At 47.4% G+C, this 7,195-nt stretch overlaps 1 long non-coding RNA gene across 1 annotated transcript; it reads right to left on the bottom strand.

Moving 5' to 3' along the window:
- Window positions 1-2,435: 2,435 nt before the first annotated feature.
- LOC148224227 (uncharacterized) lies at window positions 2,436-3,284 on the bottom strand. The gene is made up of 3 exons (XR_015802841.1): window positions 3,125-3,284; window positions 2,811-2,956; window positions 2,436-2,715 (listed from the first exon to the last, which is right to left on the bottom strand). It is a non-coding gene; the product is annotated as an uncharacterized LOC148224227 (long non-coding RNA).
- Between the last annotated feature and the right edge of the window lie 3,911 nt (window positions 3,285-7,195).

Below are 7,195 nucleotides of genomic sequence, written 5' to 3'. Positions count from 1 at the left end.
GCAGCACGTTTATTAACACATCGTCTGAGCTGCTGGACTCACAGAAACTCCACAGAGCGTGGTGGAAACAGACTCTCCTCAGCTGCAGACCTGTTTGCTCAGCCATTCCAGCTCTTATTTTTCATCCATGTCAGGCTCATCTTGTAATAGGGAGCACCATATGGTGATGGTCTTGAGATTTTCGCCACAGGTGTAACAAAGAACAGCCCTGGAGTTTTAACTAAGCCCATGGTGCTGCCTCCTGGGTGTCTGCTACCAGTGTTTTTTTCTCATCTGAGCACTCAAAAAATTGTTTGGTAATCCAACCGTGCCAAGATACGCAAAACCATGGGAAGATAATAACAGTGGAGAGCTGAGCTGTAGTGATTAATAAAGACACCAGATCCTTCAGACTTTCATTAGGAAATACAGCAGAGACCTGAGTCACCAGCTGCTCACAATGTTTGCTGCAGCAGTGGCACTCAGCAGCACCTTGCAACACCTCTGCTGGCTCAGCCACTTCACCTGCCTGGGAGTTTCACTACAGCCCATGAGAGTTATGCTCCAAATTGTGCTGGAGGGATGAAAAATTGCCCAAGCCACTGTTTCTTGACTAGCAGACTGGCTTGTGGAGTATGTGCTTCAAATTTCATGCCATGTGGAGGAAAGTCAGGGTACCCAGACCCAGGAGTCACAAGAAGAAAGCCACAAGAGTCCTGGTCATTAAAAGGTCTCAGGGTTTAGCTGCTAGGCAACATCTTTATTCTATCTGCACAGTGTCTGAAGCATCCCATGCTCATAAGCTCTTAAACGGCTGTAGTTTTGTCACTAGGGACTGCCATCCTGGCTCTGATAGGTCTTTCCTTCTGTAGCCTGCCTCCAAAAGGACTCAGCAGTGGGTGCTGATGGAAAGACAGTGAGAAGCAAGGTATGCACTGCCCAGCCCCTCTCTTGGTGGGTCTTTTTTACAGATTTTTCTTTTTTTTCCCACAAGGTGTGCAAGGCTAGACGAGCATTTGTGCTCACAGATGGCTTATCTCTCCAGTTCATCCTCAGTCCTGGGCCCCCAGCTGTGTGCACTGCCTGCTGGTCAGCAGCAAACCTGCAGGTTCCCTTGGGCAAAACACAAGGGGAAAAATAAAAGAACATCAGCCCTCAAGATTATCAACCCATCAGGGGGACTCAGGCCACAGGGTCTCCCAGCAGGCAGCCTGCCCACTACGTGGCAACTCCCATTGCAAATACCCTTGCAGCAGAACCTGTTCCTTAACCAGCCACAGGAGCAGAGCTGGGGCCAGAGAAGCAAGTGACAAAATTCCTGCTGATTTCAATGAGAAGCAGCAGGCCAAGCTCCAATGCTTCATATATTCCCACCAGACACCAATGCAGATTTTTTTTTCAGAGCTGGTTCCTGTTGTTGTAGAAGACACAGAGCATTTATCTGGCTTTTTCTGGCATCCAGAGGACTCTCCTTAAAGAGAAAGGGTAAGTAAAGAGTTATTTGTGCAGCCTGGTCTTATGCTACTCACTCCTCTCACAAATGACAACTACAAGTGTGGTGGAGGTGGGCTAGGACAGAGGCAGAGCCCTGAGATGGGTCTGGCTCAGCAAATGCTACCTAAGACTTATCATGGTCCAGGGCTCAAACTTCTTCAACACCCGCCCCTCTACAGTGTTAGCTCCTGTTTTGCTGACAGTTGCAGCTGTGGAGAGCCTTTTGCTGATTCACAGGCTTTGCAAGGGTTATTATTAGCTTATTGAGATGAAATGGCTGTTGATTTGAAAAGATTTGGTACAAAACCAGGACAGGGTGACCTGAAACTGGGAGGATTTCATTTTCTTGATGGCAAATGTCAAGCCCATCATGCTTTGCCCGTATGCACATACAAGCTGATGAGGATTAGTGCACAAGTAGTGAACCATTGCCACTATTAAAAGAGCAGCACCCTCCCTCTGAAGAAAAAAGGAGGAAAGAGAGAAATCCTTTCACATGGATCCCCATTCCCCTAATAAATAGGGAGCTAGGACCTGGGGGTGACAGTTCTAGGGGATAAGGGAGTGGGGCTGATGGTCACTGACATGAGGTACCCACCTGCTCTGGGTGGCTGTGTTTTATCATGCAATATTGTTTCCTAGCAAAAATGCCCAGTGTCTTTGTCCTCCATCTTCCACAGTCATCTTAATCCTTCAGAGCAAGAGCTCTTGTAGCAGTAGGTGGGAAATGGAGTCAGACGTTTCCTGAACTATCCTATAAAGTTTCTCTGCTAAAGGGTTCAAGCAGCACTGATGCTCTGGGAGAAACACAGCAGGAGTGGCTACACAATCCTTCCACCACCTCAGCAAAACAGTATAGCAAACCAAAGAGAATAATATGTTCTGTAACCATTTATTTGCACAAATCATCCAACTCCGGAAGTAAATCAGATCACTTCTTTGGTGCCTAATTAAGCTGATTTGGTCTCCCTGGGACACATGGGAATAGGATTGGTTGCTGTCACAGCCTTGACAGACTTTTCAGGGCTCCCAACAGGTTCCCACCTGGCTCCCTGTGTGAGTATCAGAAGGGAAGAATTGCTTTTAGAAGCAAGTCCTTGAGGAACACTCTTTGACCGGCCACTGTACCAAGAGGTCAGAGCTGAAGTCCCTGCTGGTGTGGCACCCCAAGGTCAGCATTTGGGCTATTAGTGCTCTTCAGCCCGGGCTGTGCTTGACACACCAATCCAGCTCTGCAGCCTCCTGCCGAAGGAAACAAGGGCGCTGCAGTGCTCCAGGCAGGCTCATGCTCAGCTGCATGCATCTGCCTGATGGATTCAGCCTGCGGAGCTACTCACACAGCTCTCCTGAATTTCTGCTCATCTCAGTGAAAGAAGAGAGATCAGCAACAGAGCTGACAGCTGAAGCCAGACCTGTTCAGATCTGCTGCCACTGGGAAGCCTGGTTCAGGAATCTGAATTTCCATTTGGACCCACAGAATTACCTTGAGTACAAGAGGGCAGCAATAACACATCTAATTTGTTTCACCCTGGAATACATCATCATTTAAAAGCCTGGAATATTTATCGTTGGCAAAGAGATATTGATTGCTTAGCCACAGGCAGAGTAAAAATCATTGAGGGGAAAAAAAAGAACAAGCAACAAAACAAACCAGAAAAATTGCTCCGGTGGCTTCCTGCCACACTAGTGTGCGATGTGCTTGCCTCGGTTTTCATTGCCTTCCAGCATCCCTCAGCTTCCAAGGCACAAAATATGGCCCTTTCCCTTTGAATTTATTGGAGAACGGTTTCCAGCAGCTCCCGGGCACTTTATCACCTTCCTGCAGGGGAACATAAAACAGGGCCCTTGTCTGTGCCTGTGCCGTAGGAACAAATAAACGCGGGCAGCTCCCCGCGGCTCCGCCACCGGCTCATCCACGCGCAGGAGCCGCTGCATTGTACGGCGAGCTCAAGCTGCGCGCTTCAGAGCGAACCCGGCTCTCAACTCCCCACCGCCCCGGGATGTTTGGAGCCAGTTATTTCCTTCTTAGGCTTTGCCCAACAGGAAGGCTGTTCCCCACCCCTAAAACCTGGTTAAAAGCTAATGGTCCATTGTGGCTCTTGTAAAAGATGGATTTCCCTGCTAATGGGGGCTGCCCGCTTTCCTGTGGTGGCGGCGAGTCCAGCGCTGCTCGGATGCTGCAGTTGGGTGCATGCGGCCGGAGCGGTTTCCTTACAGCAAATTGCATTTTAATAGCGTGAGGGCAATGGCTCTCCTCACCGGGGTGCTGCATGGCCCTGTGGCAAGCCTCGCTGCCGCTCCACTTGCCACAAAACCCCTCGCTGGCTTCCTCTGTGGCCGGTGCTCAGGCACGGCGGCACCGGCGCCTTCTGGGGCAGCTGTGGGGCAGCTGCAGGCAGGGACTCACCGGCAGGAGAAAGCGGAGCTGATCCTGCGGGCAGCAGCCCGGCCATTCACTGGCATGGGGGCTGGGATAAAACCTCCTGGGCGAGCGAGCAGTGGTGGAGGGCTCAGGCAATCGCCGTGAGGGCTGGCGAGCCGCCGCAGCGCTGCTGGCCAGGGCCTGCTGCAGCCCCGGGGCAGAGATGGCCGCGCTGCCGCAGGCCCCGGGGAGAGCTCGGCACGGTGGTGCCGGGCCGCTCCCTCAGGTAAATGTGGGGCTGTCCCCTGCAGCGGCAGTAATCTGTCCCCTGGTACCTGCCCGTGGCCACCCCAGCACAGCTGGGCACGGGGATTGCAGCTGGGCATGCAGCCACGCGAGGTGACTAAGGCCACGCACAAAGACTGAGGCCGAGCAGGAGGACCGCAGTGCTGCAGCCGCTCCCGCAAGCACGGCAGAGCGAGCCATTGAAATGTCAACGAGGTTGCGCTGGCATCAAAGGGAGAGCAACAGCCCGGCACAGCCACGCTCCCCGACACGCGGCCGGGCTCTGCTCTGCCCAGCATCCCGTTTGCCGGAGCCAGGAGGGTGGAAATCGGCGCCTCCCTGGGTTTCTGCCACCCGCCTCTGGAGGTCTGCTAGGCGTTCCTCAAGGTTTTGATTATTCTCATTTTTGCCCGGTTTTAAAGGGAAAAAAATTAACATAAGGAGCCACCCATATCTCAAAAAGAAGAAATGTGGACTAGCCTGTCAGTTCATTCACAGGGAACAATTTGTTGTGTTCTCATCAAGCCATGCCTTATTTTTTTTTAAGTACTATCTTTAGTCAGCCTAACCTTATTGATTATTCCTTCCCAAAAGCTTTAGATAATTATTTGGTTCAACATTTATCACTAAAGAGTAATTCATGTGCTAATATGCATAATCCAACAGCACAGTTTAATTGCAAGATCTTAGCACTACAGTTGAACTGCACTGTTAGGTTTAATTTCTCTTATTCTTTTACGGTCTCTAATTAGCCCCATGCAAATAACAAACTTTCTATATGTTAGCAGATCTGAAAGCCTTTACCAAAAACTACTGGGGCCCAAATGTTTTGTTCTGCTGAAAACACCAGAGAGAACTTGAACGTGTAATTTTACTTAGAAAAGTATTTCATAATGGAAAGTGGTTTGGAGTCAGATTTTTTTAAATAACTATTTCAGGAACTTAAAGTGCTTTACAAAACAAAATGTCATCATCCCTCAGGTCTGTCTCTACAGTGAAATCACCACCAGCTAGTGAAATATTTGTGCTGGTATTTTCAAAATCTGGGAGGAGGGTGTGGATTTATCTTCTTCCTTTAGCATCACTAAAAGGAATAGAAATTGAAAGTACACAAAGTAAACCATCTGCTTACTAAAGACCTGGGCAAGGACTCCAGTGCCCCAGATCATGTCTGGGCTTTCCAGTTATGCCACATGAGATGGCATATCTGCTGTAGACATAAGATTTTTTTCCCCAAACAGAATAGTAGCATTTTCAAGAAAATTTCAGTCCTGTCTAAAGCAAACAAAACTGTTTTAAGGTTCCTAAATTCTACACAAGATGGATCACTTGTCTAAAGTACACAGAAGCTTGGAAGCACTTGGGAGTGCTATTGATGCCTGTGGGCATTTTAAGAAGCATCTAAGCAGTGTGAGAACATCATGGTTTGTCCTTAGGTCCTGTGAGACAGTGAGATCCACGATACTTTTGTGATGCTTCTGCAGACTGGCAGCACATCCTGGATGTGACTGTGACTTGGATGTGGTGCTTCCTTGCCCTGAGAGAGGACAATGAGGGAGGACAACTGAGTGATCTGGGACAAGATGGATTTACTCTCTGCTGAACTCTACAGTTCTTGCTTGCACCCAACACACTACAGACTCCTCATGAGCACAAGACAACTTCTTTCTTTCAGCCCCTCTGCTTCTGCCTGCGTGAGAAGCTGTGTACCAGGGAAGCACTGGCTGCATGCAGATCGTGGAGGGTTCTCATTTCACCACCTGACACATAAAAGCAAAAATAAAAAAGAAGTCAGAAACATTATCACCATGGAACTGTTCTGGATGAACTTCGTCTGAGATTAAAACCAAACCAGGAGCATTTTCAGCATGGCAGGCATTTTCTTTAGCTTCCAGAAAAGAAAAACATGAGTCAACAGGCTAAAGAAATCTCAGAAACAGGTGGTGAGAGACTCTGTATGGAGTTCAGTATTTGTGCAGTTGCTCTAGTTCTTACATAGGCCTGTTTTAAATGAACCAAAATACCACTCTGTGTTTATGGTTGACATATATATACTGCCTTACAAGCTATGGGCATCTACCATAGCTTTGCTGCAGTGATGTTTATTCATTTATTAAGACAGTCTCTTAAATCTCCTCTCTATAACCTTTAGGGAAATCAAAATATGACCAGACAATCTCCACTCTACAACTTTTAAGAAAATCCAAGTGGGACCAAATTAAAAAAACGCAAAGCTCCACCACATTCTTTTGGGCTTGGTTGTTTTGGGGTGTGTTTTTGGTTTTGTTTTTGTTGGGTTTTTTTTGGTTGGTTGGTTGGGTTTTTTTGTTCTGGACATCAAGGAGAACAAAATTAGGAAAATCATTGAGTCCAACTGCTTCTATATCCCTCCTAACTGACCTGCACAGGAGTCTGTCTCTATATCACTTTCAAATTGCTTTAGCTAAATTTCTTCAGGATACAAGAGGTTAAAGCACCCTGGTGGGCAGAAATCTTTTACTTTATAGGTCTAACAGCCTTTCCCTTAATCTGCAGAGTGGAGCTGTGATCATACAACAGCTAAAGTCATGAGCTTGTTAATGCTAAAATGACAGATGTTATAACAACAGGGTATTTATTAAGTTTCCCATTACCCTGCTGAGTTGTCAGACCCTGATTTCTTTCTAAGACTGCTTTTTGGTTTTTAATAACCAAAAGTTAACCAAACTCTGTTTCCAGCCTTCTAATGTGAAGTCATGTGAAAGGGAAAAAAACTAAAAAGAAAACATTTATAAACTTTCTATCTCTGTCTCAGTTTGACTGAGGAAGCAGTATTCCTAATTCTGTCTGTCTTTCTGCTTCCATGTTATGGTAGAGATTTGTTTAGAGTAGGTATAGTTCTAACCTTTTACCTAAACACTATACAGCATTGCATGAAAAGTCAGAGTCCATGTGATTCCGAAGTCCTGGAGACTTTAGTATCTGTTAATTATTTAGTGAAGCACTGCAGACTCTCTCCTGGTGGGTGTTTTTCCTCATTGCCAGATTACAAAGCAGCCAGCAGCCTTGCCTGGAGGATACCCTACCTCTATGATC

The sequence above is a fragment of the Sturnus vulgaris genome, chromosome 3, assembly GCF_052056855.1.
Source record: "Sturnus vulgaris isolate bStuVul1 chromosome 3, bStuVul1.hap1, whole genome shotgun sequence".
In the NCBI taxonomy this organism is placed as follows: domain Eukaryota; kingdom Metazoa; phylum Chordata; class Aves; order Passeriformes; family Sturnidae; genus Sturnus; species Sturnus vulgaris.
The sequence above is the reverse complement of the archived record's forward strand: the minus strand, read 5'-3'. Positions and strand labels throughout refer to the sequence as shown.